Source organism: Myotis lucifugus, unplaced genomic scaffold, assembly GCF_000147115.1.
Source record: "Myotis lucifugus unplaced genomic scaffold, Myoluc2.0 scaffold_0, whole genome shotgun sequence".
Taxonomy (NCBI): domain Eukaryota; kingdom Metazoa; phylum Chordata; class Mammalia; order Chiroptera; family Vespertilionidae; genus Myotis; species Myotis lucifugus.
In genome coordinates, this window is record NW_005871048.1 from 26179696 (window position 1) to 26205413 (window position 25718).

The following is a 25718-nucleotide window of genomic DNA, read 5'->3' on the forward strand; positions in this document are numbered from 1 at the left end:
TCAAAGGCAAGGGAAATAAAAGCAAAAATAAATGAATAGGACTACATCAAACTAAAAAACTTCTGCACAGCAAAACAAACCATCAACAACACAAAAGGCAATCAACCAAGTGGGAGAATATATTTGCAAACAATACCTCTGATAAGGGACATATTGAAATCCAAAATATATAAACAATTCATATAACTCAACAAAAACAAACTATTCTATTAAAAAATGGGCAGGGGACCTCAACAGACATACAAATGGCCATCAGATATATGAAAAGATTCTCAACTTTGCTAGTTTTACAGGAAATGTAGATCAAAACCACACCTGTTAGAATGTCTATTATCAATAAGACAAGAAATGAGTGTTGGAGAGGATGTGGAGAAAAGGGAACCCTCTTACATTGCTGGTAGGAATGTAAACCTGTACAGCCACTATGGAAAACAGTATGGAAGCTCCTAAAAATTTAAGAATATAGCTACTATATGACCCAGCAGTCCCTCTTCTGGGTATCTACATGAAAATTTAAAAAACATTTATTTGTAAAGATATGTGTACCCTGTGTTCACTGCAGCAATATTTACAGTAGCCAAGACATAGAAACAACCAAAGTGTCTTTCGATGAATGACTAGATAAAGAAGATGTAGTACATATATACAATGAAATACTACTCAGCCATAAGAAAGGATGAAAAATGGCCATTTGTGACAACATGGATGGACCATGAAAATATCATGCTAAGTGAAATAAGACAGTTGGAAAATGACAAGAATCATATGATTTCAATCATATGTAGGTTATAAAAAGAAAGCAACAAACTCTTAGACTCAGAAAACTGTAGGAAAAAGGGGGCTGCAGGGAGGATAAGGAGGGTAAAGGGGTCAAATATATGGTGACAGAGGGAGACTAGACTATGGATGGTGAGTATACAATGCAATCAATATACAGATGATGTATTATAGAATTGTACAATTGAAAATTATATAATGTTATTAGCTAACATCACCCCAGTAGATTTAATTAGAACAAGAAATCCTATGCCCTTGAAGACCTTACAGCAGAGGGTCTTTTAGGATGTATCAACATTGCTTTTAAAATCCTTTTGTGATAGCATATCATGGTGGATGGCTTAGGTAGAAATAGGAGGAAAAGAGAAAGGAAATATATACAGATAAGTACGCCCTGACCAGTCCTGGGCCTTCATATATGAGAGAAGAAGAAGGGGAAGGAAGGGTTAACTGTATTTGGGTTATTGTGATAACATTTACTTTGCAAGATTATATACATACTTAGTTCCATATTCTTAACATTTTGTCCTATATTTCCCAACCATACAAAATTAGAAAGTCTTTAATTTCTTTCTTTTTTTCCCTTTAACAAATAATCTGTGGAACCTTGCTAACCATTTGCTTCTTTTGTTGGGTGATTTGTCTTGATTACTTCAAATTTGATCTTATTTCTAGGAGTAGACTGACCTCCCTTTAAGGCATATTCAGTTTAGTTTCATATTCTTCTTGCTGCTAAAGTCTTCCTGATAAACCTCTGCGATTTAAATCTATTGATAGGTTGATCAGTGTGGGAAAAGTATTTGCTTCTTAATGTCTAATTCTAGATTTTATTTATAGGCATGTATATCCTGGTAAGCCGTATACATTCTAGAAATACAGAAACCTCATTTAAAACAATGCTTTAAAACTATACCCTGGAGTAGAGCTGGTTTGACTAGTTTCCTCTCCCATTCTCCTGGCCCACTCTGCTAATCAGTGCCAATGAATTAATTGTGTTGCCCAAGAGACAGTCGGTAAAAGAATAAACAAGGAGAAACAGGCGCCTCAATAAACCAGTGAATGAACATTTTTAAGTCTTGAATAATTGAGTGTTGATTGTAGTTTGGACATTACAAAAATACTAAGATGTGATTTTTCTTTTAGGTGGGAAATGAGAAAGGATGAAAAACTAGAAGAGGAAGAAAAAGTAATGTTGGAACATTTAAAACGAATTTGCAACATCCAGAACTCTTCTGCCTCAGATACCAAGGAGGAAGAATAATCTGCAGAAAACAGCAACAGCTTTATTTTAGGAAATAATCACATATAATGGAGTAGGATTTTTACTACAGTCAGGATGAACCTCAGATGTGCTGTGAAGCATGAAACCAATGACTGAGTAATCTCAGAAGTGAAAAGGAATATAGCACATAAAGAATAAATTGCTCCACATTTTTTATTTTAAAAATAATTTCAAATGTTTTTCTTTCCTCAATCTTTCTCTTTAGATGATAATAACTGCTGCCATCTCGTGTTCCCTTTGAATTATTTTTCTTCTTTCAGTCTTGAAGTATCTATGACAACAGACAAAATGTTTGAAAATCCTTCCCCTAAAGATTTTTAAATACAACATTTGGATGTTAAGTTGTATGGAGTCACATGGGCCCCTGAGAGTCATCTGAAAATTTCAATCTAATTTTGTAGTTGTATTCCAAATCCAGGTCTTACCAGACTTCTTTCCAATAGCCTCTTCCTCATCCAGTTTATCTTAATCATAGCCACAAAAAGCACTCTCCTGAAGTATAGCTTTATTCACATCTCTGCATATAGTGACTTTTTAAATATCAGTTCCAATCACGTGCTTTCAGATCCTATACCCAATGGCTCCATGTTCAGGCAACTGCCAGCCATCTTCTTGGCTCAAGCCACATGCTTGCCTTTTTTCCCAACCAGAAACCATTGTTCTCATAAAATTATGTTCAACACTGACTCCAGCCATCTTCACTCAACAGTTCCTTATCTATGGTTTCTGTTACTTTTTGTTCCCATTACATTACACACACTAAGGAAACAATGTGTTCTAGCACCCTATATGCCAAGTCAAGTTATACGCACCATAACCTTCCTATCAGTGCCTGATATTAGATTCTAAAAACTTTAAAGGCCTTACAGTATAACATGAAGTCTCCTTTTATACAATAGTCTCCCCAAATACCTACTACAAAGTCATTCATCTAGTTGACAGTTAATAAACACAGTTGTTTTAAAGACGGCTATTGAATGAAGACATTTAGACTATTGAGCAATCTACAGGCCATCTGGGAGAAGCTTTATATCACAAACTATTTTAGACCATATGACATTGAATATCATGTTTTCTGATGTTCTTACATTTCTGTAATTTTTACAAAATATATGTAGACATTTCTCTATGACTCCCTTTTCAAAGAAGTATAGCAAGAGGAGAATGGGATGAGTTGGAAGGAGAGGAAAATAGAAAAGAGAGAAGAGCTGGCAGTTGAATTCTCTTCTATACTTGCTCAGTGAAATTACTGTAGTCATAAGTGCAATAAACTTTATAACTGGAAATGTTAAATGACAAGTTACTAATTTATCAGATCATTTTGACTCCATACTTGATACGTTTCTTAAAGTATGATAAGAAGTGGTATTTCAAAAACAGTTTCCTTTCTCACAATAATTTTGCATTTGTATGTGTTAACAACAGAAATAAATACTTCATAACTCACCATATGCTTACTACAAAAATATTATCTCCCTGTAAAATATTATCTTCCTCACTATTCTTCTTAACTGTATTTTTGTAATTATAAAGAGGTATCTATTTTATTATTGGTTTAGCAATTACTATGTGTAAACAGTATGAATTAATTTTTAATAAAATGTAGATGGAAATGTATGTTTCAGATTTAACACTGTTATAGAACTACCAAACAAGAAATAGGAAAAACTATTTTGTCTACCAATACAAGCTTACTCAAAATGTCCTATTAATTCCACTTCAGATAAAATTGTGAGTCATAGAGAACTTCAGATCATTTGTAATTAGTATATCTTACTACAAAAAAATCTTTAAGATCTTTTATGCTTTTTGTTATACTTGAAATGTTTCATAATAAAAATGTTAAAAAGCTATATTCACCCTTTAAAAAGAACAAAATCCTGTCATATGTTACACGAGTGAATTTTGAAGACATTATCTAAGTGAAATAAGACGGTCACAAAAAACACAAATAGTATACGATTCCACTTCTATGACATATCTAATGTAATCAAATTTATAGAAACAAAGTAAAATGGTGGTTACTTGGGGCTATGGTGATGGAAAAAGAGTAGTATAATGGGTATAGGTAGACTTTCTCATTTTTACAAGATGAAAAAGTTCTGGAAATCTGTTTCACAACAATGTGAATAAACAACACTACTGAACTATACACTTAAGATTAAGATTTTATGTTATGTTTTACCCAACTGAACAAGAAACACTGCTGTAGGTGGAATCTCCACAAATAAACATTCCTAACATGATGCCTGAAAGCTCTTAGGTTTTAATAGGAACTGAGACCAGCATAGTCCACATAATGATAAAAAACAAAACAAAAACTATCTGCCTTGCCTTTGAGATATATTTTCAACAGCACCATCAGTAAAGCAGTACACTCTTGTTTCTCCAGAATTTAAAGAATCCAAAACATTGTAAAACCTTTTCCCTCTCAAAATATTGTAATAATTACTTGCATGAGTAAAAATCTGTGCTAATTACTTATTGCTGCATAACAATAGTACCACATTTGGCAGCTTAAAACAACATACATTTATTATCTCATAGTCTCTGTGTGTCAAGTGTCTGGACATCGTTAAGCATGGATCTCTGCTTGGGATCTCACAAGATTACAATGGAAATGTCAGCTAGTAGTGGTCTCATCTAAGGCTCAATTCGGGGAGGATCCCCTTTTAAGCTCACATAGTTATTGATAACATTCCTTACTTAGCAGGTTTTAAGACTTGGGGCCTCAGTTTCCTTTCATCTGAGTTTCCCCAATATGGCTTCTGGCTTTCTTAAGGTCAGCAAGGGAGGGAGAGTCTCCTTGCACAATCAATATTACAACCATCTATATGTATAAAAGCCTAAGCAACCGAACGACTGGTTGCTATGAAGCGCACTGACCACCAGGGGGCAGACACTCAATGCAGGAGCTGCCCCCTGGTGGTCAGTGCGCTCCCACAGGCAACCTCCCTCGCCCAGCCAACATCCTGTGGCCGGTCACCCTCCCACGGTCCCTTCCCCCCCGCCCCAGTGGGCCAACCTTCCATGGTCCCTCCCCCCGGCCGGCCAACCTCCTGCAGCCCCTCCCCCTGGCTGGCTGGTCCCCCCAATCGGCCCTGATTGCCAGCCAGGCTGAGGGACCCCACCCGTGCATGAATTCATGCACCAGGCCTCTAGTATGTAACATAATCAAATGCATGTAACCATGCATATTTAATCACCTTTTCCAAATTCTAGTGGTTACTAGTAAAAGCAAGTCACTCATCCCACCAGGGCTTAGGAGGGAGGGATTAATCACACAATAGTGTGAATCAAGAGGTAAAGATGATGGGAGCCACCCTGGAGTCTGATCACCACAAGTTGGAATTTGGGCCCTGAAATATCCTATATGGGGGGAACCATGTAGGGAAGTGGAAATAGAGTAGACTAGAAATAAGAACAGTTGGGAGTTAGTATTTGGTGCAATTTATTAAGCAGCTATGATAAGCCAGGCTCTATGCCAGGCTCTCCATAAGTAGATAATTGAATTCTCTCTCAAGGGAATTAAGGTCTCACTGAGGTCTGTATTGAGAGCCCTAGTTGAGATAATACATAAATGAGTTGTAGAAAAAAACTGGCCCAAATTTTAAATAAAGACACAGGGTGGTTCTGTTCCAAGATATGATATAGGGAGATCTACTTAACCTCCTCCCACAAACACGTTGAAACTATAGCTACAGTAGAGCAATTTCCTTTGAGGGGGAAAAAAAAATGTAAAAACTACCTGAGTGATCACTACATGCAAATGAGTGGTCATGCAAATGAGAAAAAAAAACAATGAAGCTGATGGGCTGAAACCCATCTTGCCAAAAAACGCTACCCCTTATGCTATGACCTGCAATGAGAATGGAACTCAAAACTCCAGATTCTCTTTGAGGAGCAAAGTGTTTGAATCCTACATTGGGCATCCCAACTTTTAAGATCTGCACCGGAGTGATGAGCCCCCAAAATATGTAGCTTTGAAAACGAACAGCGCTCATGTCCAAGGAGCCTAGTGATCTGAAAGATGACTCCTAAAGGGCTCAGAGTTCCAAACTCATTCTCCTCAGGGTCAGGCGCAGAAGCAGTCAATATCACCCATACTTTCTATGAGAGGCTCAATGTTAATCTTAAAGTACTAGCCTGATGGGAAGGCATCTAACTTACTGCAAATCTAGGGGCATGCTTGAGTACTCTCAGGGACAAAGGCTGACGGGTGCCATCTTCTTTCTTTGAACAATTACTATAAACAATTACATGACAACAAATTGGACAACCTATAAGAAATGGATAAATTCCTAGAAACATAGAAATTGCCAAGACTGACTCAGGAAGAAATAGAAAATCTGAACAGACTGATTACTAGTAAGGAGATTGAATTAATAATAAAAAAAACTTCCCAACAAACAAAAGTCCAGGACCAGATGGCTTCACTGGTTAATTCTACCAAACATTCAAAGAATTAATGTCAATCCTTCTCCATCTCTTCCAAGAGTAGAAGAGGAGGAATACTTCCAAATTCAGTTTATGGGGTCAGTATTACCCTGATATCAAAACCAGATAAGGATGCCAAAAGAATATTACAGGCTAATATCCCTGATGAACATTTATGCAAAAATCCTCAACAAAATCTTAACAAACCCAATTCAACAATGCATTTAAAGACTCACATACCACGAACAAGTGGGATTTATTCCAGGAATGTATGGATGGTTCAACAACTGCAGACACACCACCTTAACAAAATGAAGGATAAAAATAACATCATCTCAATAGATGCAGAAAAACACTTGATGAAATTCAACATCCACTTATGGTAAAAATTCAACAAAAGGTACAGAGTAAACATAGATTGACATAATAAAAGCCATATGTGATGAGCCCACAGCTAACATCAGACTCAATGGTGAAGAGCTGAAAGCTTTCCCTCTAGATCAGGAACAAGACAAGCATGCATACTCCTGCCACTTTTATTCAACAGAATATTGGAAGTCCTAGCCAGAGTAATTGCAAGGAAAAAAAAGCATCCAAATTGGAAAGGAAGAAGTAAAACTGTCACTATTTGCAGATGACATGATACTATGTATGGGAAAACTCTAAAAGATGCTACCAAAAAAATGTCACCATTAATCAATTCAATAAAGTTGCAGTATACAAAAATCAATATATAAAAATCTGTTGTGTTTGTATACACTAATAATGAACTATCAAAAAGAGATACTAAGAAAACAATTCCATTTGCAATTGTAACAAAAGAATAAAATACCTAGGAAAATAATTTAACCAAGAAGGTGAAAGACCTGCACACTAAAAACTATGACATTAATGAAACAAATTAAAGAAGACACAAAGAAAAGATATTCTGTGCTCATGGATTAGAAAAATTAATATTATTAAAATGTCTTTTCTTCCCAATGCAATCTAAAGATTCAACAAAATCCCTATCAAAATTCCAATGACTTTTTCACAGAAATAGAAAAAGCAAACCTAAAATTTATATGTAACCACAAAAGATTCTGCATAGCCAAAAACAATAATAAGAAAGAAGAACAAAGCTGGAGGCATTACACTCCCTGATTTCAGATTACTTACAGAGCTACTGTAATCAAAACATTACGGTATTGGCATAAAGATCAGTTTGAAGGAACTGCAAAACTACAGGCAAGTGTTGTTGAACAATAGTGATGAATACTAGGACAGTGACCAAAAGAAAGAGCAGTCCATACCTCCATGTACCCTATAATAGGATTCCCAGTAATTAGGAGAAATTTCACTGCAAAGGAGTCCAACAGGAATCCAGAGGAACAGAGAGGCCTCCTGCACCACCTCCATGAAGATACTTGAGTTTCCCCTATACACAATACTCTCTTGAGAAGAAAAAGTTAGAAATGGGGCCAATTGTCTGACAGGATGTATTCCTAATGGAAAGTTTAGTTATTGGGATGAGTAAACATTTAGCAGGAAACCATTTTACACTGTAAAAGAAAGTTGGTCTTAACTGGTAAAATTAAGGATTAAAACAAAAATCTACCTTAGCAGAAATGAGAGCTATAGAACAGGAGATCAGTTATAGAAAATAAAATTACTGCAAATCTAAATAGCACTGTGCTGTACATTGTATTTGAATCTAACCCGGTAAGCACTGGCATGAGTAAGAGGTACACAGGCTCAAGACACTTCATTTTATACAATAAAATCTACAAGCTGAATTGGTTATCTTGAAGCCAAATAAAAAAGGAAGGCCTAAGAAGCTTTTCCTTCGTGTAGGTATCTGGTGCTGTCCCTGGACTGGTAAGCATAACAACAGGGATGGAGTAGATGGCTCATTTCAGTTGAATTGCTTCCTGGAGACCACAGACAGCCTAGAACTGCAGAGGGAAGAGGCCAAATCTGCTCTTATAGTTGCCCAGTGGTGAGCCTATGCTATCTGCAGAGGGTACTGATAATAGCTTTCAAACTTCCACAGACTAATGCTTTCTTCAGATGAATTTTACTCCAGTAGACCCCAAATACAAAACAAATATAAAGGTTAAGAAGGTTATTTAGCCAGTACATATATTTTCTTATAAAGTCCCTAAAGCAATTCCCCAGCACTTTTTCCATGGAGGGAAGCTTCTGGTTCAAGATGGCCAACTGAACAGAAACTACTACCTTGGACTCAGACACACTGTGGCTGGAATCTCACCGCAGGCTAACATCTTGAGAATGGCTCCCTGAAGAAAGTGAGCAATCTGCTTGGAAAGTGTCTTCCTGGAAATAATATATATGGAAGCCTAACGCAAAGACCCATTTTTCCTTTTGTTTCGTAGAGCAAGGTCATCTAGAAGAAGCAAGATCAAATTTCCCAGGATTTAGTAGCATGGTAGTTATTGGCCTACTGACCAATTAGATGTAAACAAAAATGGTGTGAACAAATGCTGGGAAATTCTTTGTTGTTTTGTTTTGTTGTTAATCCTCACTGGAAGATATTTTTCCATTGATTTTTAGAGAGAGTGGAAGGGAGGAGGAGAGACAAAGAGAGAAAAACATTGATGTGAGAGAGACACATTGTTTGCCTCCCGCATGCACCCTGACCAGAGCCAGGGATCAAGCCTGCAACAGAGATACGTGTCCTTCACTGGAATCGAACCTGCAACCCTCCAGTCTGCGGGCCAATGCTCTATCCACTGAGCCAAACCGGCTATGGCTGGGAAATTCTTAAAGGACATTTTCCCTCTTCCTTTTGGCGGGAATGTGGGCATAAAGGTTAGATGTAGATGGCACATACTGGGCTTACCAGAACTACAAAAAGGTAGAAAGCTGGGTCATGGATAATTGTGGAGCCATAAAAGTAATCCTGGGGTCCTGCATTTATGTGTATGAGAAATAAACTTCTGTCTTATTTAAACTGCTGTTATTTGGGTTTTCTGTCAAGCAGTCAATTCTTAACAAATACATGTTGTGGGAGAAAAATATCACATAGCAAAGCTTGACGTTACACTGTGCCTGTAAAAAAGGTATAAAATTGCCCAGGGGGTGAGCGGGAAGACCAACAGGGAAATCCTCCACAAAAAATAAAACCCTTATTTTGGTAACTGTGGGAGACTTTAGCTTACCTATGTTTTCCACCCCTATATCTTTAGGGGAACTGTCACTACTGAAAAGCTCTATCTACTGACTCAGAGCCTCATTCTTTCCTCCAGATTAGAAATTATACCCCCACCTACATAACTAACAGGAAAAAACAATACCATGATTAACTTTGGAAAAAATAGCATTAAAAAAGGGGATAATTTTTGTTTCAAATAGTTATATATATTTTAATGAAATTAAGAGGAAAAGTAAACTTTTATATTTAATGAAGTATTTTCTATTTCCAATGTTCCTTCTCCCTGAAGATCTAAATTTACATCTGCCTTTAATGCACTTCCATTAACCTTTCTTGTAGTGCAGTGATGGATTCTGTTATTTCTCTTTTACATGAAAATGTTTATTTCACTATTCTTGAGGATATTTCACTAGATACAAAATTCTGTATTGATGGACATTTTCTTTTAGCTCTTTAAAGATGATCCACTCTTTCCCAGCCCCTGGTTTCTGATGAGGAAACAATGGAACATCTGGATCATTGTTCCCCTGTATTAACATGTTATTTTATTCTGGCTGCTTTCAAGATTTTCTCTTTATTATTGGTTCTAAGCAGCTTGACTCTATTGTGCATATTTATGATATTTTTGTATTTATCTTTCTCCAAGTTCACTGATTCTCTCTTCACAATCTCCATTCTGCCCATCCAGTAGATTTTAAATTTTTCAGATATTCTATTTTTTTTGTAATATAATTTCCATTTAGTTCTTTAGCATAGTTTTTATGTTTGCTGAAACTTCCTGGATTTTCATTCAGTATGAGTGTCCTTTCCTTTATGTCATTGAGCATAGTTATAATAGCTCTTTAAAATCCGATCTGATGATTCTGGCAGTGAGGTATCTTGGGATCAGTCTTCATTGCTTGCATTTTCTTTTGAGAATGTATAATTGTGTTGGGGGAGTCTTCAAGACCACCTCTCCATTCAGAGATTAGCTAGATCTCTCACAGGACTAATCACATAGTTGTACTCTCACTGCTAAGATTTATCAAAGCAATGTAGAATGAGTGTGTGTGAGAGAGAGATGAGAGAGAGAGAGAGAGAGAGAGAGAGAGATCCTTATAAGGATGTGGGAATACATCTTAAAAACACATTAACCATATTTAACATCCAATATATCAAATTTCAGTAAATATTGAGAGATAGAGTATGTTTCTGAAGATATATGGGAATAATTAGATTGCCAACAATAGAGACATCAGTGTATAAAAGGATTAGAACAAAGAAGAGTAAGAGTAAAGTTTGTGCTTACAGAAATAATTGTGGAAAACCAGGAATAGAGCTCATATTTGAGATATAAAAGGGAAGGGAATATAAGAGAGGAAAAGTACCAATAGGGATTGAAAAATTACACAGTCCTAATATTCCAAAGTGGAAGTACCATTACAACCTTGAAAATATAATTTTATATAATTATTTGATATAATGTATTAAACATTGAAGTTTCTCTAATTTATAGGTATTTATATATAACTATGCCTCTAAAAAAGGCATATTGAATATGCAGCACTTGGTGGGGGATGGGTAACAAGCAGAAAACCCAATTTTTCTTCTATTAACTATAATTCAAACCTGCTTTGTCAGATCTTTTCCTCTATCCCTGGTTTATATGACAAATAGGCATTATGGCTTTTCTGGTCATATTAGGATATTTTGGAATGTCTCAAATTTTATCTTATTTAAAAGTACAATATGATCTAAATCATTTCAAATATTTTCTATCCATTTTCCTTTTTCTTTCTTTCTTTTCTTTGTCTTCCACTTTTTCCTGCCTTCTCTGATTTTAATTGAATATTGTATATGATTTTAGTTTCTCTCCTCTCTTAACATATTAATTAGACTTTTTAAAAACTTTTAAAAGTGTTTGCTCTAGAGTTTGCAAAATACATTTACAATTTATTTAAGTCTACTTTTAAATAATACCATTTCATGGGTAGTAAAAATACAGATTATTTCCAATTCCTCCCTCCTGTCCCTTATAACATTGCTGTCATTCGTTTTACTTATCCATTAGCTATCATCACAGAAAACAATGTTGATATTATTTTAAACAGTGTTATCTGTTAGATCAATAAAATTAAGGAAAATAAAAGATTTTATTTCACCAGCTGGTCTACTGGTAACAATTTTCCTCAATTTTTTCTTGTGGAGAGCTATTATTTCTTTTCTACTTTTGAAGAATAATTTCACTGTATACAGAATTCTAGGTTGTTGTTTTTTCCCAACACTTTAAATATCTCATTCTACTCTCTTCTTGTATTGTTTCTCAAAAGGAGTCCAATGTAATTCTTATCCTTTTTCTTTCCAGGCAAGGCTGTTTTTTTGTTTGTTTGTTTGTTTGTTTGTTTGTTCGACCTTTGGCTTCTTTCAAGATTTTCTCCTCTTTGAATATATATGCCCACGTACAGTTTGTTTGTTTTTAGTATTTATCATTTTTGAAATTCCCTGAGTTTCCTGGATCTGTGGGTTTGTGGGTCATTAATTTTGGAAACATTCTCAGTCATTGTTATTTCAAATAGTCCTTTTGTTCCTTTCTCTCTTTCTTCTCCTTCTGTTATTCCCATTAAGCATATGTTACACCTTGTTTAATTTTCCCACAGTTCTTGGATAGTCTAGTCCATCTCTTTCATTCTTTTCTTCTCTTTGCATTTATGTTTTGGAAGTTTCTGTTGACATATCCTCAACCTAGACTCTTTTCTTGTTTGTGTTCAGTCACTTATACTTTTCATTTCTGTTATAGTGTTTTTGATTTCTAATATTTCCTTTTGATTCTTTCTTAGTGTTTTCATCGCTCTGTTTACTGTACCTTTCTGTTCATGAATGTTGTCTACTTTTCCTTTACTTGGAAGGCTAGAAAAGGCTGATGTTGAGTATATCCATTTTCTAGATTGGTAAATCCCCAGTTGGGTAGGCTCTGGTAAATTAGTTTCCCTTATAAGGCAGGCGTTGTTATGGAAAACAGAGAGCTCTGGGAATATTTCATAAAGATCACTTTTCCTCTCCCACTGTCAGGAGATTTTGCTATCTTCATTTTAAGAACCTGGCAGAGCTCCTGGAGGCAAAACTTACGAAAGTGTGGGTGCCACTCTCCACCTTCCTTCACACAACTGTGATTACTTGGAGTTTTTAACTCTCAATCTAGCCTAACAATTCATTAATTACAGTTTTAAAGTGTTCCTACCCATACTGGCTCCCACTGCTGGCTTCTGCTCCCAGTAAGCTGTGCTTCTCTTTATCCACCTGTCTCTACAGTTTGGGGGAACAGCAGTTTGCCCTGTGACAATTCTCAGACTGATCTTAGAAGAGTTGTTGACTTTCTGTTTGTATAGCTTTTTCTTATTGTCAGGATGGGAGTGACTGATTTTCAAGTTCTAAACTCTTTACATGTTGAACTGGAAACCTCTAAATCACTTTAAAACATCTTCTAGGCCTGAGTCACCCACAAATATGGTTGAAAGGAAGAGGGTATGATCTATCTTGTCCTAGTTCCTCCCCCTTTTACTTGTCTATGTCCCACACTAGTTTTACTTTGAGCTCCTTCGGGGTCAGTTTAGGTGTGCGAAGAAAAGGCTTTTGTAAATTGAGGTCGTTGTCCCTTCTGTAGCAAATGTCCAAATGCTGGTGCTTTCTGTCCTTTGATACATTTTTGGAGATTCACCCAAATCCAGGAACTTCAATATTGCCATTCCCTGATACATGAGATGCATGCTCCACCGAGCACCTAAAAATTTCCATGTGGCCCATCTTTTGGTGGCTTAAAAAACCTGGTTCTTCTGGTTGGTATGCTTCTCCCTTCTTTCTACTGGAGTTGCTTCTCTCCTTTCAAAACAATTCTACCCTAGTGACACCGGTTGAATTATGCCCCTCTTCCAAAAAGATATATTGAAGTCCTCATCGCAGTATGTAGGCATGTAACCTTATTTGATAATTAGAACATTAATCAAGTTAAAATTAGCTAAATTAACTCATAAGGGTGGCCCCTCCAAAAATGATTGTTATCTCTATAAAAAGGAGAAATTTGGACACAGAGCCAGAACGTAGGGAGAATGCCATCTGAAGATGAAGGCAGACATTTGGGTGATGCATCTACAAGTCAAGGGGCATGAAAGATGCTTTCAAACCACTAGAAACTAGAAGGGAGGCACGGAACAAGTTCTTCCTCACAGTCCTCAGAAGGAAACAACCCTGTACCTCAATTTGATTTTGATTTCTAATCCCCAGAATTGTGAGACAATTTTTGTTGTTTTAGCCACCTAATTTGAGATACAGAAGGTCCTTGAATAACATTGTTTTATTCAACATCATTTCATTATAACATTGGTGAGGGGAAAAAATGATTCCTGGCTGGGGTCACTGTCTATGAGGAGTTAGCTAATTTTCCCCATGCCTTCACGGGTGTTCTCTAGGTACTCTGGTTTGGTCCCACAGATGTACACAGTAAGTTAATTGGCAAGTCTAAATTATCCCAGTGTGAGTGAGAGTGGGGTGAGTGTGTGTGAGTGAGCTCTGCAAAGGACTGCCGTTCTGCCCAGGGTTGGTTCCTGCCTTGTTCCCTGAGCTGATGCGATAGGCTCTGGCTGCCCACAACACTGAGCAGGTTAGAAAATAATTATTTCATTTGTTTTTATTAGTCTTTCTTAAGTGTATGTATAGCTCATTCACATTTATTTCAATGTGGACTATTGGAAGTGTTTGCATCTTTATTTAGAAGTTTGGTGATGTTTTTGTGATCAGAAGTATACTATAAGAACTTATCTCATTTATATCAATTAGTCTATGGTAAAATTCGTTTCATTATACCTTGCTTTGCTTGAAGTTATAGTTTCCAAGATCCTATCAATGGATGTTAAGTGAGGACTCACTATACTGCCTATGAAAGCCATAGAAAACTAATACATACAACCATTTGCTAACATGTCTACATGCTGTTGGGAAAACTTGACTGTTCTTATCTTTTTACTCTGTCATCACAGGTACCCTAGTCAGTGTCTTGCCTTTAAATATTTCCACTCAAGAGAGTTGTCAATCACTTTTGGGACTCCTGTTTTCCCCAATCCAAGGTTATTGGACAAGTTTTCTCTGCTCCCCATCCTCTACCCCAAATCTCTTACCACCCTCATTTTTAGTGGAGGCATGGGGTGGACTGGGGTCAGATGTTGTAGATTTATGGAAACAATTCCCTATTCTATTTTAAGTAGGAAGCTCTTAAAGGTTTTGAAGAGGAAAGGAACAAATTCTGATTTGCATTTTAAAAGGATTTCTACAGCTGACAGTAGGAGTCTAGACTATAGGGAGGCAAGAATAGTAGCCTGTAGAACAAGAGACTACTACAGCATCCAGTGAGGACTACCTTTTGAAAAGAGAGCAATTTTGGATTTTGCTGAGAGACTGGATGTGGATTGTCAGAGAAAGAGAATTCAAAGATGACCTGAACAATTGTAAGAATCAATGTGTCATTTACTGACATGGGAAGATGTGCAACAGAACAAGTTTTGGAGGTAGAAAATATGGAGTTTTAATTGCATGTTAAATACCCTAGTAGGTATGTTGAACAAGAAGTTAGATATATGAATACAGAACTCCATGAAGGCAGAGCTGGCTGTGGATATTTAGAAGCCATCAGCATAGTGATGCCATATGAAGACAATGAAGAGAAGGGACGAGATCACCTGGGGAAGGAGGTCGGATAAAGAGGGGAAGTGATCTGGGCCACACTAACATTTAGAAATCAGGAAGAATCCAGCAAAGGAGAATCAAAAGAGCACTGCGATTTCACAAAAGTCAAATGGAAAAAAAAATGTTTCAAGAACAAGGATGTGCTTAACTGTGTCAAACACTGTTGAATGATCAAGATGAAGACTGAGTTGCTCTAAGGATTTATCAGGATTGTTAAAACGCCCTGATATCTACACACAAACTCTCCTTTCAAACATTTAAACTAGCTATGAGATCTCACATTCAATAGTGCACAAGAATTAAAGATCTAAAATTTACACTTAACAGCATGTATTCTGTGGATCAGTTAGGGCAGCGGTTCTCAACCTGTGGGTCGCGACCCCTTTGGGGGTCGAACGACCCTTTCACAGGGGTAGCTTAAGACCATGGGAAAACACATATATTATTACATATTGTTTTTGTGATTAATCACTATGCTTTAATTATGTTCAATTTGTAACAATGAAATTGGGGTTCACCACAACATGAGGAACTGTATTAAAGGGTCACGGCATTAGGAAGGTTGAGAACCACTGAGTTAGGGCATTTTCATGGGTAATTTTTACTTTCAGGGATTTTTGCCCTAAGGGCTGAGGAGCAAACCCGGATAGCAATGTGGCTATAGCTTTCCACCGCTGTTTCCAATCTAGGCATACCCCCATTTTACATTTTTTTGCAAACTGAAGGCAAGACCCTCCGCCAACAAAAAGACGAGGACACACTTCATTGCCGTGGTCTCGAACAGAACCTGCAATGTCTCCAAGCTATGCCTGGTTCAGCAAACAGGAAAAAGCGCAGGCTCGGGGCACCCGCCCTTAACTTCCAGCTTTATCTGAATCGTAATTGAGAGGTACATTTATCTTCTCTATCACCTCCGGTCCCTTCCGGAGGTGAACGGATCGCTAAGGGGGCTACACCACAGCGGCAGGGAGGGCAGTAGTGCAGGCACACTCAGGAATTGTTACTCAAATTCCGCGGGAAGAACCGGGCTCCGGGGTGGCTCCAGGGAGTGGCGTCCCGCCCTTCGGAAAGGCGAGCGCGGGGCGAGCACAGCGGGCAGGTGAGGAACGTGACCGCTCGCCTCCCCAGGACTCCCTCCCAGCCCACCCAGCGCCACAGGAACCCGGCCAGCGACCACGCCCCGCCCATTTCCGGACTTGGCGCGGTCGCGTGCGTGATGACGCTCCAGCCTCTCGCGGACCCCGGAAGTGCAACTTGAACTTGTTCGGGGCGCGGATCCCGAGAGAGAAAGTCACTCGGGCCGCACGAGGGAGTTCGCCAGGGCGCGCTGGAAGGCCACGCCTCCTCCCGCCTCCCCTCGCAGCCCCGCAGCCGCGGGCAGAGCTCAGGTAGGACCTCCGTCTGCGGGGACGCGAGCCCCCGGCAGGCCAGGGCCGGCGTCAGAGTCGGGGGCTGGCTTGGTCCTTCTCGGGTGCGGGTTGCTGGCCCCGGGCCGGAGGTACCCTAGCGCCGCGGCGCGTTTTGTGCGGACGCCTCCGTCCTCGGGCCTGGCCCGCTGACGGGCAGCTCCCGCCTCCCTGGCGGGGCGGGGCCCGTGTGTCCCTCAGTGACTACTTACACCCGGACGCGGGGGTGCTGGGAGCCCCAGGTGTAACCTGTACTCCCAGGCTTCCTCACATGGGGAGATACCGAGGTTCTCTGGTTAAAGATTATTTTTTTTCTACAGGAATTATCAACTGCCAAAACTTTACCAAGAGTCATTTCTTGCAGACAGAAGGTTGAAGTGCGGTTATAAAATGTTCTCCAAAGTTGCCACACGCGTGGACGCTGGTGGGACAGTGAACGGGGCTGAATTTCACTTAGCTGGACACGTCCGGCTTGGAAATAAAGTTAGGTGTATTTAGGAAGCAGTCTGTGCAGTGCTCCAGTGTGTGTCTGTTGGGCCAAGTCACTCGTTACCTAATTTTTTGACTATATTTATTGACAGCCTACTTTGTTGCATTTGTCCATTCACTCCAATACTCTGAAAACTTGTAAAGGGAAAATTTGGTGGTTTTCAGACTATCAAGTGCCTTGTAACTTTTATCAGAATACGTGCAATGTGATGCTTGCTGTGCAGTACATTAGTATCATTTTGTCTTAAAGCAGGGTTAGAGCTACATTCTTTATTTTTTGTCCTTTATCCAGCATTATGAGGGATAGATGTACTGTATTCATTTAGCGTATTTAGAAACTGAGTCAGAGAGCACTGTGTGAAGAGCTTAATGAAGATGGTACTGTCACTGCTGGTACCAGGCTTCTGACTGGTAAAGTAGGTGTTCCTACCACTTCACGAGTGAAGCCTGAAGAGGGATGGATGCTGTGGATGGCTCCGAGGCAGTGAACGCTGCAAGACTGGTAGATGGTGCCGAGGCCAAGAGGGAATGTGCTCTGCGAAGCTGTGAACACCCATCTATTCATTTAACAGCTATTTATCGGCTACCTTCAATGTGCCAGGCAGTGTTCCAGGTGCTGGGAATACCATCCCGGCCAAGAAAGTCCTTATGCTTCTGAAGTTACGTTGTACAGTAAATCCTCCATTTTGTGGACCTCGATTTAACGGACAAAATTTCCGTATGTCCTATGTGAAAATTAGCACCCTGTTAATTTCAAAATGCTTTTAGCCAAGATTTGCTTATAATGAAAGTAATAGGTTATTTTTTTTTGTTATTAATCACCGTTATTTTTAACAAATTTAACAGAATAGGCCATATGTTGGAAAAAAACACTGTAGTTATTTCACAGACAAATGACTATTCCATGTCTACAACTATAGACTACATAGTGAAATCTAATAATCACCTCTCGTAAACAATATTCGGCAAATGATTACCACGTGATCACACTGCATCCTGTGTGGTAATTGGTTCTGTTGTCCTGTGGTGTGACTTTCTAAATCAGTTTTAACACGTGGGCTAAGCCACGCCCCAACCGTGTGTATTTGTTTACTCCCAGTGACTGGTGAATGCAAGCATTTACTAGACCTATTCAGTATAAATTTAAAATAACAGTAATACATATAGAAAACTTTTCTGTGAAATTAAACTTTTCATACATTACTTAATTTTAATCACACAAATGTGTCTACATAAGTAAAAACAGGTAAATTAGTTGGTCAATTTCTTAATACATGCATTCGGAAAAACTACTTTATTACATAAGGGACTTTTGGCTTTAACAGACACCCCCTCACCCAAATTAGTCCTTTCGTTATATTGAGGTTTTACTGTAGTGGATGAAGAAAGAAAATTAACAAGCATATATATCTCAAGTAGTGATAAGAGCTATGAAGAAAAACAAAGCTCGGTAAGGGGAGAGAGAATATTTTAGATAGGGTGATCAAGCTCAGCCTCTCTGATAAGGGGACATTTATTTGAGAAGAGATCTAAATGAAGTGAGTGGGGGACAGTTGTTTTAGGCCAGTGGTCAGCAAACTCATTAGTCAACAGAGCCAAATATCAACAGTACAACGATTGAAATTTCTTTTGAGAGCCAAATTTTTTAAACTTAAACTATATAGGTAGGTACATTGTTATTAACTTAATTAGGGTGCTCCTAAGCTGGCCTTTGCTAAAAACGTCCTCAATCTGATTGAGGTACGTTCGCTGAGGTTGACCCCTTCCAACTCTCCCATCCACACTCGACTTGTTTCATCTATCTCCTTTCGGAAAACCGACTTCCGTGCATGGGCTATGAAGTTTCAATCGCACCATAGTGCGTGCCCGCACGTGGTATTTTGTGGAAGAGCCACACTCAAGGGGCCGAAGAGCCACATGTGGCTCGCGAGCCGCGGTTTGCCGACCACTGTTTTAGGCTAACAAAAGGCTTGGAGGCAAGAGAACGTTTGGTCTATCTTGGAGTAGCAAGGATGTAGGAATGGAGGCATTAAGGTGCAAAAATCTTGCGAACAAATATTTATTTAGTGGTTTGGTGTGTGCATGAGCAATCTTATTTATGGACAGCCTATTTTTCTCAGCTTTCCCAAGCTGACCTCCATGAGGAGAATCTGACATTCTTAGTTATGTAGAGATGTTTCCAACAGCACCAACAAAGTCAAGAACCATTTACTCATTGTACATAACTTGTGCTGTTTTAAAGTCAGATTGGGTTTGCATAATAGCCATGGGTAACTAAGTAGCAAGTACTTCTCTGCTCTATTTCAACTTTATTCATTTTTTTTATTGTGGTAAAGTATACTTAACAACTTTTGCTATTGTAACTATTTTTGACTGTACATTTCAATGGCATTAAGTACATTCACACTGATATACAAACATCATTATCATCCATCTTCAGAACTTTTCATCTTCCTCAACTAAAAATCGGTACCCTTTAAACATTAACTCCCATTACCGCCCTTCCCTCAACCCTAGCAACCCCCAATCTACTTTTGTTTCTGCGAATTTTGTCTGTACTCTAGGTGCCTCATATATGTGGAATCATACAAGATTTGCCCTTTTGTAACTGACTTATTTCACTTAGCACAATGCCTTCGAGGTTTATCCATGTTGTAGCATGCGTTAATTTAAAATATCCTTAGGCTGAATAATATTCCATTGTATGTATATTCCACATTTTGTTTATCCCTTCATTTGTTTGTGGTTTCTTGTGTTGCTCACACCTTTGGTTACTATGAATGATGCTGCTATGATCATGGCTATGCGAATCTACTTTCATTTATTTTAGGTATATTCCCAGCAGTGGAATTACTAGATCATATGGTAATTCTATGTTTAATTCTTTAGGAATTGCCGTACATTATCCACAGTGGCTAGATTATTTTATATTTCCTTCAGCAAAACACAGAGGTTTCAATTTCTCCCCTCCTCAACAACACTTCACATCCTCTCCAAATAGAATTTCTGTTTTTTGGTAATAACCAGCCTAATGGGTATGAAGTTGTATCTCCTGTGCTCTTGATTTGCATTTTCCTAATGATTGGTGATGTTAAGGATCTTTTTATATGCTTTGGGGATATATATATATATCCATTTGGAGTACTATCCATTTGTTTTAAGATCTGATTTTCATAGAAATTCTTGGAGATTTTTTTTTTGATAAATCTTTTAAGAGTTAAAAAGGCAGCCACTATGTCTTCTTGTTGCTCTTCTGTTGCTTTTTTTAACCCTAAAATACTATCATGTAAAAGCTTCAGTGTCTAGAAAAGGTATCTGCAGTAACTTCAAACTTAGAAATAAAAGAAACTATCACATCTTTTGTAAAAATGAATGAACCTTTGAGTATCAGATTGTGATGGAAATGCTTTAGAAAAGCCAGAGATCATTCTGACATAATTTGATTTTTTTCTTTTTCATTAGAAGGAAAGGAGTGTATTGATTGGCTTACTGTGCCTGTGAAGTAGCTCTCTTTTGTCTAGTAGCTGAGAAGAGCAGGAAACAGAAGAGACAAAAATGATGAAGAAACAGAGAAAAGAAATGTTGGATAGCAGTATAGCATTTGGATGTGGCTAGATGGAGAGAGTCAGAGATCAGTAATAGTAATGGATGGTAAGCACCAGAACTGACAGTAAAGGTGAGAGGACCCAGCAACACAGTGACAGAAAGTAATGTGGCTCCACAGATTGTAATGGATTGTGGGATAGGGTGAGGGAGTGAAAATCCCAGCTACATCTCAGCCTGTGGTTCTGAAGTCAGTCACTTGACCTTGAGTAATTCAGTAAGACCGATTGTACATCGAGTAATGTACATCAGTCCATTTGGTTCAACAGTCAGTGTTTGGGAGGTGTGCAGTCTGTATAGTCCGACTATAAGTTTTTCAGACCAGGTGTCACATAATTTCTATCCCTAAAGTAATGAGTCTTAATTGAGTAATTCAATGAGTAATGTGTAATTCAACATTGTCCAGCATTTTGAAAAAACATTTTAGATTATCTGTTTAAGAAAGAAAGGGATTTTTTAATGGCTAATGGCCCATTAGTTAAAGGTGACATATCTTTTTTTAAATAATTGAATGTTTTGTACACTATCATCATCTATTAAACATTCTTGGGCTATTTCAGCTATGAAGCTCATTTAAATTGATTATTGTGCTTTAATTTAATGAATGAAAAATTGAACCATAATTTTGCTTATCATTCTTTTGCAAATTAAAATTGATTAATTTGCTACAGATGAGGTGTCAAATGACTGACTTGCTCAAAATTTCACAGCTAAGTCAAAGAAGGTTACAGACAGCAGAGCTGTGCTGCTTTCATATATGATTTGGTATAAGAAAGCAGTTGGAAAGATACTATATGTGGTTCAACAGATATACTACCTCTACTAGTATTTAAAAAACAATTCAGAATTAATATCCAAGGTAATGAAGGAGTGTGAGTGATATCTTTTTAATGTACAAAGCATAGCTTAGTTTTCTGTGTCTTGTTTAGAACATGGAACAAACTAACATTGTGAGCAAGATTATATTTCAAGGTGGGGCATTTAAAAAATGTGAAAAATTTGATTAATTGATGGGTGAGATGCTCATTTGATTTGAATTACCCTAGTCTTCTGCATATCATTGTTTTTGTCTATACTATATAAATGATTCTGGTTCTAACTCCAGAAGTTTGGAAATTAATCATCTTGATCCATTTGGCTTAACACCCTCTAATGTAGTTGGGGTACTTATCTTACGTGGTCATATCCAGGAATTGGTTGGGGGATGGGTCGGAAGGATCAGTGAAGAACATTGGGCAAGTTCAGGTGGCAAAGAAAGGTAGTCTGTCAGTAGGGATTAGCTCAACAGGGATAGGACTTTGGTCTCAAAAGAGGTAGGGAGGAGGGGGGATAAACAGGCAAAGGCCCAAGCTCTAAACCGAAGTATGAGGGAAGGAAAACAGAGCAAGAGTTAATTAGGGTCTCAGTTAACTAGAATCAGTAAGAGATGGATATCTAATCATAAGACACACTTGAGATCTTGCATGCTGGTTGGCATGTCTGCTATAAAGGTAAGACTTTAACAAAATATGTTGTATTATGATAGAAGTATGTTGGGAGAGGCACAATGCCTTGCTTGGGGTTATATAAAGGCTTTCTCGAGAAAATAATGCTTAAATTGAGAACTTAAGGATCAGTTAGTTATTGCTCCTCAGCCTTTTGGCTAAGATCAAGTGTAGTATCTGTTCTTACCAGTTTAATATTGGATACACCCTCTATCCGAAGACAGTATATTAAATGGATTTTTGGTATTAGGAGATGGTAGGAGCTTGTTTCGTCCACTCCACACATCGACCTGGTATTGCAGTACTTCTGTTGTAGGTGGTGGGAACGACACCAGGTGTCTGACCAGAGGGGTCCGACCAAACCTGGTTTCAGTGACCTCAGTACTTGGGTTCTGGCTAGTAAAGAATTCAGAACAAGACCCAACTGTAAGAGAACATTTATTGGGTAAATTACAGAGCTAGAAAAAGTTATTCCTAGAGGAAATGGGCTTAGGAAACAAGTTATAGAGATAAAGGAAGGGCCCTTAGAGCTAGGGAGTGGGGAAGCTAATGGTAAAGTGCTTGGGGGAGAGGGAGAAGGAAGGGAAAGACAGGGGCATGCTCCCATGAGGGAGAGTGCACTGGGACCTTCGTCCTAAGGGTTTTAAGGGTGAGATTTTAGGGAAGGTCCCAGGGAAAGATCTTCATAGAATATTCAGCAGTTTTCCAGGTGTGTCCTTTCAGGATTGTGGTCTCCATTGATTGATTGGCCGGCACCAGAGCTTTATTCAATGCAGCTGGTCCTGACGTCAGCAGTGGTTGGTTTGTTGCTTCTCTGGGCCTGGAGCTGAAATACAACTGAGACATAGATGTTATTTCTAGGGAGGAAAGGTTATGGGGTCCAAACTGCATGACCAGTGATATGCTAGAGGGGGAAGAGTCACCCTGGGAGTTAGGTCCAACCCTACAGTTGATTGTCCATTGTTAGGCACCTGGGGCTTTTCACCCTGGTGACCTTCTGTACCTGACCTGTAGTCTTGTTCTGCTGTGTCTGTCTAACTGCCTACAGCACTTCCAGGAATGTTTGCCTGGGGGTCTTGGGTCACGTTGTACAACAGTGTGGTTTAGGGTGGGATTAGCCATTCTCCTGTAGTCTTAGGATGGAGACTGCCTATGCCAGAAATACTAACTACATGACTTAGGGTGGGGGCTTGGGTCACATGATATCAGTGGACCTGGAAACCTAGATCAACCATGTAGCCAATCATGCCTCCATGGAGCCCCACTAAAACTCTGAACACCATGTCTCCTGTTAGCTTTTCTGGTTGGCAATAATACTCCATGTACATTGTCAGACATACTGGTAGATATGGGCAGAGTAGCATGTCCGTGAGTCTACAGGGAGAGGACATCAGAAACTCCATGTTTGGTGCTCTCCTGAGCTCTGTCCTATGTGCTTCTCTTCCCCAGTGTAAATCTTTATCCTTTCCCTGTAATAAACCATAACCATGAGTATAACAGTTTTCAGTGAGCTCATTGAGTCTTTAATAATAAAGTAATAATAGTTTATTATCTGATAATAATTCTAGGGAATTCTTGAACCTTAGGGGACTTTAGGAAGCCTCTGAACTTGCAATTGGTGTTAGAAGTGGGGGTAGTCTCTTGTGTGGACTGTGCCCTCTAACTCTGTAGTTGTCCACGAACTTCCACATCTCCTTTCTCTGCTCCTTCCTTTCTCTGATTAGGGACAAAAATGGCCTCTGATTCATTTCTTTCTAATTGCTATGGACTGAATTTTACTCCCCACCGCCATCCAAATGTATATGTTGAAGCCCAAATCCCAAGGACAATATGTAAGGTTAAATGAAGTCATAGGGTGGAACCCTGATCTGTTAGTATGTGTCCTCATAAGAAGAGACACCAGAGAGCTCCCTGGATTGCTTTCTCCACCCACTGAGGACATAGCAATAAGATGGCTGTCTAAAGCCAGGAATAGGTAGGGTTCTTACCATGAACCAGCCCTGCTCGATCTTGCCCTGGGACTTACAGCTTCCAGAACTCTGAGAAAATAAATTTCTGTTTAAGCCTTCTAGTTTCTGGTATCTTGTTACGACAGCCTGAGCAGACTAATGGCTGATCTATTTTTCTTCATCATTGATTGGATTGCTTGTGCTCTAGTAGAGGAATGTTTAGAGTTTGAACTTAGTTTCCCATAGACCCACTTTGAACAATCTGAGATTGTTCAAAAACTTGGAAGAAGAAAGTGGTCAGAAAGAAGAAATTAGTGAAGAATTTTGGATTCTATACCATCCAAAGTGACTGAGGAAAAAAAGAAAGTGCATGAAAGAAAAGAAAGAAGGAAAATGGAATGAAAGATGATAGGAAATAATACATTGTGTATTATTGTGTTATGCTTGAAAAAGACCCTATTTAATTTTTTTCTATAGTTTGAAAATAGTTTAATTGAGGAAATTTACCTTCTAACAAGATTTGTTGCAGATTTCGTTTAAAGATTATTTTTCTGGGACTGTCTTTGGAGAACTGGTGGGAAGTAGGTTACTGATGTCTCACCTGGATAGCTTGTGTTTTATAAGCTGCTACTGGTTATTATACTGGGAGCAGTCTTTTTTTAAAAATATATTTTTATTGATTACAGAAAGGAAGAGAGAGGAGAGACAGAATCATCAATGATGAGAGAGAATCACTGATCAGCTGTCTCCTGCATGCCCCTCTACTGAGGATTGAACACAAAACCGGGCATTTGTCCTGACATGGGAATCGAACTTCGACCTCCTTGTTTATGGGTCAATGTTCAGCCATTGACTGACCCACACCAGCTGGGATTTTTTGTTTTAATACTGTATTTTTGTATGACTTGCAAAATGATGGTGTTTTTGTACAAGGAAAAACCTCTTGGGCAATTAAAAAAAAGTCTTTTATAACGTTAAAAAATGGATTTACCCAGAGTTTATTAGAAACTTAACCTGCTACAATTTAGGTATTCCTAAGACTTGGAGAGTGAATAGAGTGGTTTCAATCTATATATATAAAAGTCTAAGTGATCGATCGTACGTCTGTCCAACCGGCTGACCGATTGGCCGGTATATATAATGCGCACTGGCAATTTAAAAATAAATGTTGACTCGCGCATGCGTGATACATATAAAGCTCTCACTGGCGCCAATCACATGTGTGTGTGAGAGCTGTCATTGTCGATCGAGAATTTGTTTTTGTTGACATTCTGAAGCTGTGACCAACCGTCCATCCATCTGATAAAGAGCCTGTATCTTACAGCTTAATAAAATGCAAAATGAGAATGAAATTGGAAAGCAGAATGTTCAGTCACTATTGAAAGTTTGGCAGTTTCTGTCATCTTAAACATACATTTACCATAC

General features: G+C 38.5%; 1 protein-coding gene and 1 non-coding gene across 7 annotated transcripts in view; both read left to right on the forward strand.

Annotated features, from left to right (window-relative positions):
• Nucleotides 1-16563: 16563 nt before the first annotated feature.
• Nucleotides 16564-25718, forward strand: part of FAM172A (family with sequence similarity 172 member A) — a 379783-nt gene continuing 370628 nt past the window's right edge. For 4 of the 6 annotated variants that reach the window (XM_006081215.3, XM_023749986.1, XM_006081217.3 and 1 more), the window contains exon 1: nt 16579-16750. The gene's annotated coding sequence lies outside the window, so the exon portion shown is untranslated. Of the gene's footprint in view, nt 16751-25718 lie in introns of all 6 variants that reach the window. The other 2 variants (XM_023749992.1, XM_023749974.1) reach the window with 2 other exon arrangements.
• On the forward strand, nt 22483-22671 carry LOC111825628. The gene has a single exon (XR_002828813.1). It is a non-coding gene; the product is annotated as a U2 spliceosomal RNA (small nuclear RNA).